The 14,225-nt window shown below is 38.3% G+C and overlaps 1 protein-coding gene across 1 annotated transcript in view; it reads left to right on the top strand.

Moving 5' to 3' along the window:
• LOC139687156 (protein still life, isoform SIF type 1-like) overlaps positions 1-14,225 on the top strand; it is a 298,610-nt gene continuing 284,385 nt past the window's right edge. The window contains exon 1 of the mRNA XM_071584289.1: positions 1-309. The gene's annotated coding sequence lies outside the window, so the exon portion shown is untranslated. The remainder of the gene's footprint in view (positions 310-14,225) is intronic.

Here is a 14,225-nt window from a genome sequence, read left to right as displayed (position 1 = left end):
TGGCCCGCCAGGGGGGGCGAGGAGGGGAGTGGTGTCCGTTTGTGGTTTTTTGGTGTTGGTGCTGGAGGAGGAGGAAGCGAGGAGGAGTAGAGGCGCGGTTCCTGTTTTTTTTTCGCGGGGGAGCAGCGCTGAGAGGCCGCCGCCGCTGCAAGACGCCCCTGCCCGCCTCCTCCCTCGCCTGGAGAATAAAGAGGGCGACGGCAGGGTATTTTTCTTCTCCCGAGGAGTTCAGGGTTGAACGAGGAAGGGATCCGAAATCGCCCCGTCCCGTTGAGTCGAGAGCGCGGGGGAGGACGTCCATTTGCTCAGGTGAGTGCCGTCGCCGCCCCCGTCGTCGTTCTTCTCCACACGCCCCCAGCGCGTCCCCGTGGGTCAACTTCCCCCTTGCCCCCCCCGCTGCGTTTCCCCTTTTGTGCGGGACCGCGAGAGTTTTTTTCCGGGACACCCCTTCGCTTCGGGTGGGTAAGAGGGAAGGCCCTTGCGCACAAACAACAGCACACTTTCTCTCGAAAACACGGCGGTGTATTTGTATTTCAACGCGGCGGGGAGGGTCGAAGCGAGAGGGTTGCGGGCGGGGGGAGGAGCGAGGGAGGTTAGGATGGCTCGCGAGGGCGGGTCCTACTCCCAAGACGTGGCCCCTCTCTCTCTCTTTCTCTCCCTCTTCCCCGGATGACCTCTTGGGTTCGGGCCGACCAGGCCGGGGCCACCCGCCTCCTCTCCTCGCGGAGCCTGCTCCGCTGCAGCAGCAGCGAGGCCCTCCGGAGACTCCGGGCCGCGTGCGTGGGCGTCGAGTGCGGTGGGTGTCCTCCCTCGCGTTTCCCACGACGTAGATGCTCTTTTGTCTCCTCGCGGAAAACAGAGGAGGGAGGGGACTGGAGGAGCCAGAGGGGCAGTGGGGTGGAGCAGTGGGATGGAGGGCGTCGTACTCCTTCCAGGCTGCTGGTGGGAGGGAGAGAGAGGGAGTCCGGGCAGGGAACCAGGATAAATTATTGGACTTCTGTTGACGAAGCGGGGAGGATATCTGACCCTTGTTATTTTGTATCGTATGGAACACCTTCGGGAAGGTGGTGTTGATGAAAGGGGCGCACTGGTGGGTGGCCGGGGGAGTAGGACGAAAGTTGTGCTTGCCGGTTGTCGTTCCATCTAGGGTCACTCTTTCCGGTTGGGTCTTCCAATTTTCAGGGGCGGTGTTGTTGCCAGGATTCGGTCCATCCGGAACGGGTTGAGGGGCGATTTTGCATTACCCTTCTCACGTCTGTGACCCTCACTCCGTTCCCCTTCCTCCTCCGCATCCCCGTCCATCCGCAAAGCATCTCTCTTCGCGTACGGGAGGAGTCGGCCGAGGCCTTGACGAGTTGAAGAGCTCCGGGGTGTCCGGGGGGGTTTAGTGTGTGGTAGGGGGTGTGACCCTGTTGGGGGAAAGACCGCACCTTAGCCTTTAAGATCAATATTGTAAACATTGGGAAGAAGTAAATTTCTCACTCGGCACCGTGGGCTTGGTTTTCGCATTTCTCCTTCCTTCTTTCGACTTCCACTTCTTCCCAACGCCTTCCCCCGCTTCACGAAACGAGGAGAGAAGGGGCTAATTAAACGCCGTCCCGGGTGTTTTGCGTTCTCTCTTTTTCTTTTTTCGGGGGCGCGGAGGGAGCGGAAAGTCTTTGGGGAATTTTCAATTGCGTCGTAATCCGTTCATGTTCTTGAATTGCGGAATGCGCCCGGAAAGTAAACCTTTTCGACCAGAAACGATTGCAGGGCTCGTTTTTCCTCGTTTATCACGTTTGAAAGCTCATGTCAAGGCTTTTCTCTGCTCTCCTCTGTGAGCACTAACATCTCATACTCCCGTGCATTTTTGCTCCTTGGCTTACATGTTCTTAAATTTCGTGAACCCCAAAATTCAGAATTAGGACGTATTAATACACTAAGTGAGGGAAAATATGGTGAAAACCTCCGTGGACAATTTGATAATATCATCTTTGATTGATTGAACGCTTTCTTGAAATCATAACGCGTCACGCTTACAGGCTGCATGTTGGCTCATTTTTATGGGCAGTCAATTCATATGGCATGCTGCTAATGGGTTTCAGTGTGATAATAAACTTTGCACAATTGTATTTCACCGGGCCAGACAAGCAACAACAGATAGCACATCTTGTTTACAATTGGTCCGTGCTAAATACTCCCTCATTTCTCAAAGTTATCAGATCCCCGGAAATTTCTGAGAACTATATGATTTCGGTGCTGATAAGAAAGGAAATCTCAGTCGGGATATTTCCTGTTAGGTCTATGATGATATCGTCATAAAGCGAGAGGTCAGTTTGGATAGTTTTCTCGTCGGAAGCCCTAAGTATAACAGGTGAACGATGGAGCGGCGAGGTACGACTAAATATATAAGCTTCGAATCAATCATTTCTATACCTTGAGGATTTATGCTCCTTCAATCAGTGTCGATATCTTTGGATTAATTTTTTGGTGGCAAGGAAAACGTCGCAATTTCATTTTCTTCGTATTTAGGGGTTCAAGTGATTTGTAAACATAGGTTCGTTCGTTCAAGGAAGTCCATAATCGTGCACTACGCAAGCAGTTGAACGTCGTCGCGCAGATGCATAGAAGTTCAAACATTTGAACTTTTGATTGGTGATAATAGGACATACTGTGGATAGATGGGTAAAGGATACTTATTATGACTTTTTCATAGATATTTTCAAAGCAGGGTGACATTAATAAACATGAGAAGGAAAAAATTTCACCCAGAAATTAAGTCCTATACCGTTCCATGGCTGCGTTTCTTGCCTATTTTCTACTTCGATCTTCTAGCGTCGCCTAAGCCCGCTAAAAGATCGAAGATTTAATGTGTTTCGATTAGACTTCTTTACTTCGTTACCTGTATGATTCTTGCTTTCCATAGGAATATTCTCCAGCGCTGAGTTCGTGTCACTCTCAAGATGGCTAATGTTTCCTCTGATAATAATTTATCAGTCAATTAGAATCATCCGAAAGAGTCGCAGTTTACATCACTTTACGCCTCTGAGCATTGTATAAAAAGAACATTTCCTTGAACTATCTTTGATCATCGTTAATCTTTGGTCATCTCTGCTTTTAGCCATATTGTTATAATAATCTGATTTATCTACATTCCAATCATTCTTTTATCTCATGGATGAGGGTTTGCAATGTGCAAGTTACGAGTATGTCGTAGTTTAGTCATCATTTATTTGTTTATAATTTGGATTAAAGCTATTCCTTAGCATTTTGTTTACATACCGTGCTCGTTAATTGCATTACAATTAGGAGTGCTATGCTGAGAACGCTCGGTGAGGAAATATGTCTGCTGTTAAGACTGAAACAATTTTAATGAATATTTTAGCATTGGAAATATTGATTTCCTTGCCTAGGAAATTTTATATCGTGGGATCGCTTTGTGGATATGAACACGAGATAAATTTTATTTCCTTCACGTTGGTGTTCACATGTACTTCTACCAAAACTATCGGATTTCTGTGGAAGAGGTCGACGGTTCCTATTTATCTGTTCGTTATGGCACGAGAATTTTCACGTTCCATTAGGTTGTCCGGAAGCAAACAGGAAATTCTTGGAGCTTTTCAAGGGTGGCGCTGCTATACGGAGGGCGTTTATGTTTTGGTTGGTTATGCTTAGCACCGCAGAGAACCAGGTTAAGGGATTTAAAGTGCGAATTGCATGGATGCTCACGGTGCTCTTATTCTTATGATGCTTGCATGAGACCTCTGTTTTTGAAAGAAAATCAATAAATTTTTGGGATGGGCGTGAACTTTTATTGCATCATTCGGCACTTCATTTATTCCACCATGAAAGCTTTCAGAGAGGAAATTTCAACACATTGTGTGAAAACTAAAAGTTTGCGTCGTGAATTTTGGAGTAAGTTATATTGCAGAAGTGAATTACCAAAAGTTAAACATTACGATCTGGAATGAAAGTTATAACTTCGTTCATAGGGCTTCAAAGCCGTTGGGTCAATGAATGTTATACTAATTGACTCAATTTTTAGTGTAAAGTGTCTTTTATTTATGTTGATATCATGACATTAGCTTTTTAACGTATAGGAGGCCGAAATTGAGACAGTAATTTAGTTATCCCAAACGTCCCCCTTTATATTTGGCATTATGTTATAAGTTAATACAAAAATTGTTTCTTTCCCTCCTTTTCTACGGTAGGTATATTTCATATACCATAGAAATGTTAATAGTGCTTTTAAAAAAAATCATTTTAACCATTTGCGATCGCAGCTGAAGGAAGGGACTGATGAAGGTTTTTTCGCTCAAAATGTTAAAAATACATCGGTGTACAAAATATTACAATTGTGACACCAATCCTGTTCGTCGCTCGTGAAGCGAAGGCTAAAAAATAAATTGATGTTTACTTTCGTGAAAATGTTTATTTGATTAGTAATAGTTTAATTCTCGGTACCTGGGCGGTTATGATTCCCTGCATATTTTGCTGGATTTCCTATTTTTTGTTTAATGTTGTTTTGTACGTTTCTAAGAGTTCCTAAGATGCTAACATTAAAATCCCTTCCTTCCATAAGTGCTTCGAAATAGAAATTACTCTTTATATACTAATGAAAATACTAAATCAGAATTTCGTTTTATGAGAGTATAATTAGTGGGAAAAGAGGGAAAATAATTGAAACAAAACTATATGCTATATTTTAATACTTTAAATAATTAAGGAATTTTAATTCTCAATCCTTCCATTTTCGGTTCTTTTCATATGTTTCATATGGCAAATGAAAGTTTATACGTAATACATTGAGGATATCTGGCCATGTGGCGCATACATTTCATTAGTTATAATACTGTGTACTGTTTTGACTGTCATTGGTAAATGTTACCTAGCTGACCATTTCTATGTTACAATTATTTAAGCCAAGGAAATGAAACCATATTACAATTAGGATATAAAGCATATATGTATGATGCATAATCTTGGCAGTGATACATTGAAATATTACTAGAGAGGTCAATTGTGTTGCTTCTTTTGTTATAAGTGTGAATAGTGAAAGTCAAGTGCAGAATCATATTTCGGGAAGCCAATGAAGGGTAAACATGTCAATCAAGAATTTTTGAAGCGCCACCTAATATTTCTCTGCGTAATTTCATAGTTATTCAATGTAATATAATCAAAACCCCATTTTGAGGTTAAAAATTCTTTGTTTCACCTTAGGTTTTTCTTAACTAATATACACCCTGCTATCGTGGTCTATGGCATCTAACTGACTCTCAATATCTCCTTAATTCAAGTATTCTACTTTCTTAGAAAAATCTTTCCGCCACTTCTTTCTCTTCTTATCTTCTCTCAAGTAAATGAAGAGCAACGTTAATGTTTGTCCGACAAATATTTTTGTTATTATTTCATTTGAATTTTTCTTTCGCAATATTTTTATTTTTAGAGGTATTAACTTTACAGTATGAAATAAAGTTATTAAACCTTATCAAGCCTATGAAAGAGTACTCAAGAGTCAAATTATACAGAAATGATGACCCTTGGAATTAATAAAGTTGAAGATTAAAACTTTTTTTACATCAGACCAGTTTTCTTGAGTAAAAATCTAATGCCAAAACTAAATTACACAATGATAGGTTAATTACAAAGAGAACTCTACCTGAAAAATGAAAGCTTTTGTATAATATTTATTTTCTAAAATTGCATATTAGGAAGATGCAAATCTTATAAATATATGCTCAATTACATTTCCTACGCATAGTTTTTTTGCGAATAGTCATGTGTATCCGCATTATAACATTTTTTGAAGCACGGTAGGAATTTAGTTTTCTTTTAATCAGTTGGACTTGGTGATAGAAGAATTCATTAGTTAATTCAGTCGCTGTTAATGACCAGATAACTTTACGTAGGTGCATTTAAACAGTTTTTTAGGACATATCAGACCTTTAAACATAAAAATATGTGCTACTACTATCGGGATTGACGTAAAATTGGTATTCATGTAAAATGATTCATGGGATTTCATGCGGTTGATTGACAATTCATTACTCGTGTAATCCATCATTTTTATGTAACTTTAATAGGTCCTCCATACTGTTGAATAACGTCATATGTTGTAACTTTAAATGATCTAATAATAAATATTTATTATAATATTTATATTTATTCAAATATATGCCTTTTTCTATTCCTTATTTTTCACCAAAGTGCATGGATACATACGATGAATTTCAAGCTAAAAAGTTGATGTCATGATATATGAAGCAATGCTTTATGAAATTGTAGTAATTATTGCAATTTAAGACTACTAATAATCGTAGAAATCACCAACAATAACAACGGCTTCTCTCGAGGGAAAAAGGTCAATGAATGAATAATGAATGAGTATTGTAGGTACACACCATTTTGCATTTCATTGTCCGTGATAGTGCATGTGTTTTCATTGTGATCCTTAAGTTCAATATTAATAACAACTTAGATTCAGCATTGGCGGTATATTTCACTGTTCAGAAAGGGTTGTTTCATTGAGGTATAACGTTCATGTTTGTGAGCGGAAAGTAGGTACAAGTAGTACACTTGTTCACTAAAGTGATAGAAGGAACTAAAAAGTATTTGTCTAGTTTAATCGCACTACACAGACCTAATTATTGTTTTAGGCTTTGAATTTTAAATCTTATGCCGTCACTCAGAAAGTAACTGCTTGTAGCATAAAACATTCTCTTCAATGAGCTCCAAATGTTTAGATAAATATGCGGTTTGGAATGTAACTTTGTTGGATCTATTTAAATTGAATATGTACGCAAACATATTCAGTATAATAAAGTTATACCGCACATAAGTCCTGAAAAGTTAAAAAAAATTGCGTGAAACAAACAACAGTTTCTGCACTAAATTAATATATTAGCAACTGTGGGAGAAGTCTAATCAGCCCTAAGTCGGTGACATATTTTACGAAACTTCAAAATGTTCATCACGATACAAACTTTTGATACTCATATCACATACGCCTAAGTATCAGAATTTTCTGTCAAATTTTATTGCTTTCTTTCCGCGATATAATGGTAATCTCTTTGACCTAAAGGATCCGGTTAGCTTATTTTCCTTGTCTCTAGTTTTCCCATTGCTGGAACCATCAAAGTCAATATGTCACCCATACCCGAGACGGAGTTGAGCCATCAAATTACGGATCAGCGGGAGTGCGCGTTGCACATCACAGAATGCGCCCGACGACTACGGCAGTTGATACTTTTAGATGCATTGACCGGAGCGCCATTGTCAGAGTTACTTAAGGATTTCTCCCGCAATTCGGGGAGCATTGAATAAACGAGTAGTTAGAGTAAAACGTAATACGCGTAAAAGAATGACTATTTCACTTGTGTAAGGTTAGAGTTTGAGCGCTTTCTTTTTCTATCTGCCAATTAATTTGGGTCGTTGACTTTTCAGGATACATACATGGGATGATCATTAAATCTGGGGATCCGTATTCATTGTTTCTCCATAGCCACTTTCTACCGATGAGAGGGAAATATTTAACGCCGGAAAGGGAAAGAAAATGTAAATAAGGGGAATGGGTGACATAGAATCGTGTTTACTCTCCATGTTGATGCATTACATGTGGCGAAACCAGTGAATCTGAAACTTGGGCGTGTTTTAGCTTCGCGGTAGCGCAGTGGCCTGTGCGCCGGAACAGAAACCTTTTCTGCATCGGATGCGGATGAAAGGCAAAATTCTATCTACTTTTTTGTCGACAAAGAATAGCTTTTGTTTCTTAACCTTCGGCGTGAAGCGGGAGAATTTACTTTCCTCGTGTATCAGATGAATTGTGAATCAATCAGGTTTATTATTAATGGTAGTAGTTTACCGATCGGAGGTATTATTTGCTAGAGTCAGCAAAATGTTGTATACAGTCGTGGTTCCACAAATAAATAAAAACTTCTACTTATATAAACCCTGATTACGAGTATAATAAATACCTGGACACCTTGCTTAACAGCAAGCCACTTTTCAGGTCCGCATACTATATGTCTTCCTTTATGCCGTTAAAAATGCATATGATTTTCCTTCCTTTACCACGCATTATTATCCTATTTTCACAGCCTTTAACATCCCATTTTCTCTCAGTATCTTCTAAATCTAGTTTCTCTACCAATTCATGCCCATTTTTTCATTTCTGCGAGAGTAAATTTTATCATTATTATTAGCAGTAGTCTAGGTTTTTGATTGACCATGGCTCTACATACTATTGCGCAACTACTCTAATGCCATAAGTAACGTACCAGTTGAAACATATATTTGATATTAAGCACTTCAAAGATATATTAAAAATTTCTGATATTATCGATAATAATTGGGAAATTTACTATTATAAACAGTGCATTTGTGATGCAATTTTAGTGAATAGAAAATTATATTTTAATATATATGTTGAATGTAGTCCTTGAATTGGTGTTTAAATGAATAAACGTGTATTAAAAATATAGGAGTGCTGATGTTTCCCTTAACTTGAAAAACTGAAAAGACATAGGAGCATATAGGACATAGGCTGGTCAAATCCCAATTTCGTCGAAACAACTGGCTTTTAGAAAATGGAGGTTAAGAAATTTTACGTCTTCTCGAATGCTCTTTTAGCTACAAAATCGTAAACATAATCTTGTTCGGCGAGAAATATAGGTTCTAGGGGGTAAACATGGTGATGTTTGGTAAACAAATTCCGATTGGATCTTTATTCGTTATTTGGAATGAAGTAGAATGATCACTAGAAAAAGTAATGTATTGCCGCTTACCAACTTATAGCTGGCTATTTGATTTCCCATTAATGCTTACTTGAAAACCACCGTCAACAATTATTAGACATAATTCTACATCACATCTCTACATAGTACCCCACAAGCCCACCCAAGGGCGTGTGGCGGGGTGTGTTAGGTCACCACCCGTAAGAGAGAATAAAACCTCATGAAAAACCAACAAATTCATGCCAATATACACCCACAAAGTCGTATATATTCATGCAAAAATATTTGCAACTTACTTGAAAATACATATGCCATCAACTAACGTATACCTTATGTCTACGCAACTTTTAATCTTGCCCTGACTTGTAAATTAAATGTATTTAATATTTCTATGATGAATTTGGTTTCTTCATATTATTATTACTGATTTTCTGTGGAAAGATTTTATATCTATCTGTACTGGATTCTATCTCCCTTATTTTATCTTTGTGGTCTGATCTACCTAAATAGTGTGGGGCCATAATGATTCCTTTAGAGTCATTGCTAAACTCGTTTTTTCTGAACCTTTCTAAAGGTCTCAGTCTCGCTTGTTCTCTTCGCATCTCAAGTGGCTCCCAGCATAATTCCCCTAAAAGGCCTGTCACATTCGTCCTCTTATTGTAAAAATTTTTCACGAATCTGGTGGATTTTCTCTGGACCTTGTTTAACTTTTTTTCCAAACTTTCTGCCAAGGATCCCAAATGCTTGCGGTATATTTCAAATTAGGTCTAAATAGAGCAAAATATCACCTCAGATTTGCTCTTGAAATAAAATTACAGCATCGAGCACTAAATCCACTGGTCATGGTAAATGCTAATTTAATAATAACTTATGTAATATTGTTTGACTTTGGTTCCGTGAAATGCATGTAAGGGATTATAACTAAAGTGGAGTGCTTGAAATGATTAACAATAATCGATATGAACCCTTTAATGTTTATCTTTACGATGGAGAATCCACTGTAATATGTGTTTCTATTTCTGAAACTATCAAACCCTGATACTAACTAGAAAAAAATTCATTAATAGAAAATGTGGTTCAAACTACTTTGTTCTCTGTTCGATGTTACAAAATTTGCCAATTTCTTTGCATGGTTGCTGTGATAGGGTCCATAAGATCAGTACTCGCTAACGATTCATTTTTACCTTGAATACTTATTCCATTTGACCTTTGTGATTGAAAACAGGAATTTTTGTTTACATAATGAATTATTTTTTCCATTTACTAGAAGCTTTCTGTATTTATCGGACTTATTTGATAATAAAGTTAGAAGATGGACGTTCATGGCCCTAAATAAAATATTGCTCTTACTTAAAACATTAGCTTGAAACGTGACTGGAATGGCTGAAAGTGTGCTTTTGAAATATGATAGTCTATGCGACATTTACATTAGCTGATGACACGTCGTTACGCTTTGGAGATATCAACAAGATGAAGGTAAAATGCTATTTTTCAATCCCATGATTCTTAAGATTCCATGATCCATGAACCTGCCTCAGTGTCACAGCAATAGCCTAGATATATTTGAAATAATTCGTGTTTATCCTGTAGTTCATCAATAGCATTTGCTTGTAGGGAAAAATGGCCATTAGGAATTTCTTTGTAGGAAAAGATTTTTGAAACAATAGAACATGATTTTAAATACTTCGCTTTTGGGCCCCAACATCAATTCTAGGCTTATTTTTTTCTTTTAAAAATAGGTATTCAAGTAATTTTGCATGGACCTAATATTACATTGTCATTCGGTATTATAATTATTCATCTAGCTTATTCTGTTCTCCATAAAGTTCAACTTTTCCTCGAAAAAATATTGACGCTTCTTTGATAACCAACGTACAGGATTAAATGATTTATTCCTAATAATAACTTATCCTCCAACTTTGGCATGGTACGAAACTCTGCCTTTATTTCTGAAATGCAGTTAACAATAATAAGAAATCGGTCATAATTGTCGAAGGAAACATTTGATAGTGATGGGGGATTGGAAGGTGACGGTAGGTGAAGGAATAGGTGGTAGTGAGGCAGGGGGCTACGGTTAGGCGATAAAGAATGACCACGGGGAGAAAGCAATAGAGCTCTGTAGGAGGCAGAGGTTAATCATTGCAAATATATATGGTTTAGGCACCATAAAAGATTGAGGCAAATATAAAAAAATGCCAGGGGATTCAGAAAAATCTCAGAATATATTATATTTAGCACACGTTTAAGAACAGAGTTATTAAATCGCAGTTTCCCGGGAGCAGATGCGGGCTCAGACCAAATTTTAATAATACTGAAGGGTAGGGTCCGATTAAAAAAGATAAAATAGCGAAGAAGGTTAATAAAATGAAATTTGGAAGAATTTACAGCAACGATAAGAAAGGAGTATCTCCTCGCGTTGGATAGAAAAATATGAGTGAACGCAGGAAGCTGGGTACTAGAGAGCAAAAATGGAAACATATCAAAGAAGCGATATTGAGGGCCGCAAGCGAAACGACAGGAACTGTAAACAAATAGGAAACGGACAAGGAAACAATGGATTATTGGCCAAATGATTGAAATGATAGGTGTGAGAAGGAAAGGAAGTAATGTAAACACAAAGTTTGGTAGATAGAAGTATAAATAGTTCAATAATAAACTAAGGCTGGTAAAAAATAGAGAAAAAGAACGTGGTGGAAGACAGTGAAAGGATATGGAAAGTCTAATAAGGGAATGTGATATTGGTGCGCTAAAAGGAAGGTTAAAATACTGTCTGGATGGAAGCAGGAAACATTGTTTCAACTATCAAAGATAGGCCAAGAAAAATATTAGTTAAGCCGGTAAAGAATCAAAGAGGTGGAAGAAATATAAAGAGGCACTGTATGGTGAATAAATTAGACCAGAGAGATTACATGTTGACATAGAGAGAGAACGTGACGTAGAAGGGGATACCTTAGGTCCAGACTTTTTCGATGGCGAAATAAAAAGGGCATTAAGAGAGTTGAAATCTGATAAGGCCGTAAGGTTAGAAAAAATTACCGCGGAGGTACGAAAAGTCTCAGGGAAAGGTGGGAGGAAAAATTTTTATGGAAGATTGTGTAACATTTCTGAGGAAGGACTTTGGACGGAACATGTTCTCAGATCAGAGTTAGTTAATATTCCAAAAAGGGAAAGGCATCTATATATGAGCGCTAGATAACAGTAAGCTTCATTTCACCCGCAGCTTAAGTGGTTTTCAGGGTCATCAACAAGAAGGTGGAGAGCAGGGCTACTTATTACTTAGGGGATGATTAGTTTGAGTTCAGGAAAGGGATAGGCAAGCGTGATACCATTGCAGCAAAAGTTTGCTTGTAGGAGCATAGAACACCATCAGGGTATATTTGTCTGTTTTTAGGATTTGAAAAAGGCGTTTTATAGAGTTAATTGGATAGAATTAATGACTGTATCAAAAAGGATAGAATGTATTAAATAAAAAAGTGGACTGGCGGGATAGGAGATTAATCCGCAGCCTGTGCATATCTCAGACTGCTCAGGTGGGATTGGCAGATGGAGAGACCGGATGGGCAGTGTTAGGAAGAGGTGTAACACAGGGGTGTCTATTACCGTCTGTGCTGTTCAAAATATATGTGGAGGAAATGTTTAGAGAGGCATAGAAAGAATTGGAAGTTGGTGTGGAATTCATAAAATCAATGAGGTTTGCGGATGATCAAGCTTTAGTTTGTCAGTTAGCCAAGGGGTTGCAAGAATTGATGAGTGCATTTGAAAGTTAGTGCAATAGGTATGTGATGAGAATGAATGTATACAAAACAAAGGTTATGTGATTTTCTAGAAATAGATAAGCTAAGATATGTTAAAAATAGGAGGGCTAAAACTAGAGCAGGTAGAACAGTTTACCTATCTCGGTAGTGTTTTGGACCGAAATTGACTAAGGGTTTTACGAAAAGGCTTGGAAAAACCTTGATATGGAGCGTAGTTTTGTACGGCGCGGAAACATGGCCTCTGAAACAGGCGTGAATTGGAGTAGGTATAGTACTAAGGACTGACTTTCTTTAATGCTTAAATTGCATAGTCTAAAAGAGTATTGATCTAATTAGGAAAAATCAAAATACTACAGTTCCCAATAGTCACTAAAAGTCGGGTTTTTTCCTCCAGAATTTTCATGAATTTCTATGATACTACAGTCCAAATGCAAAATCAGGCAAATAAACGGTTGTACTACTATTTCGTCATAATCAATACTTCATTCCTATGATAGATTTACTGTAGCTCTCCATTCTTCTCTATTCAGTCTTAATTCTCTCACCTTCTGAAGGATACTCTATTTTACTTACGTTCTTCCTAATTTGTCCTACGTACCTGTCTCTTGGTCTTTCTCACAAAATGTATCGATCTCTCACAATCCCTTCTTTTATGCTTCTAACTAATCCATAGTTCCTCATGGTGAGTCCAATCCATCTAGTTCTTCTTTGCCATAGAGTTTTCTGTATGGTCCTTTCCTCTTCTGGTTTTCCATTTACTTCCTAGGTTCTCCATTTATGTTTCTATTAAATCTTGAGCAGTCTCCTCCAGTATTATGTTTCAAAGGCTCCCGTTCTTCGCTGGTCCACTTTTCCAATGTTCTATGTATCTGATTCGTCGAGTGCCATGCTCCATTCATATGTTTTGATGGACTGTTTTTCTGATTGGAAGCTCAGGTTCTATAGCGTCTGCCTCTTCTTCATGAATGCCTTCTTACATTAAGATATGCTTTCCTTAACTAATTTCATACCTAGTTATACTGCCACTCAGGTAGATAAAAGATTCCACTCACTGTAGTATACATCCTGTACCTCCATCAAATCGTTATATCCGCTTTCAGCTTTCTCCCAAGGATTTTAGTTTTCTTTTCTTTGATGAAACTTTGTCTAACTTCTTCGTGTATTTTTGCTTCTCTTTTCCTTCCGTTTTTAATTTTCATGGCTGTTACCTGATTCTTAAAGAGGCAATGCATTATTCTTCTATCGTTCTAACCCATTCCAAACGCGTCTATTATCTTTCTAATTCTATTTGACGTTGTCGAAGACCTCATTGTTTATAAAAGCCACATACTCTATAGGCTTGTTTAGATCGATCATTTTTTTGCCAAGTTCCCTCAAGCTGAGTAGTGCCTCTCTTGCTCTTTGATTTTTCGTGAGTCCGAATCGGATTTTCATACGGATTTTTTTCTACCTTTTCTTTTATTATTTAATCAATTATTTGATTGAGTATTTTAGACGCGTGAGATATGAGGCTCAATGCTCTTAGTTATTGGCATTTCTGTGTTCTTCTTTTATTCGGAATTGCAACCATTACACTCTTCTCTAAGTCCTCTAGTAGGTTTCCACCGTCGTAGATACATATATTTGATTATTTCTAAGAGGCTAAGGCTATTATCCAATGTCGACTTGATTTCATCACCTTACTCTCATCTAGTTGCTCATCTGTTTTTTAGGTTATTACTTCTATGCTCCTAATATTATAGTCCATCTAAAAAAATCA

This window comes from Hetaerina americana, unplaced genomic scaffold, assembly GCF_022747635.1.
Source record: "Hetaerina americana unplaced genomic scaffold, ioHetAmer1.1.p SCAF_17, whole genome shotgun sequence".
Lineage (NCBI taxonomy): Eukaryota > Metazoa > Arthropoda > Insecta > Odonata > Calopterygidae > Hetaerina > Hetaerina americana.
This window is presented reverse-complemented; position numbering and strand designations above follow the sequence as displayed.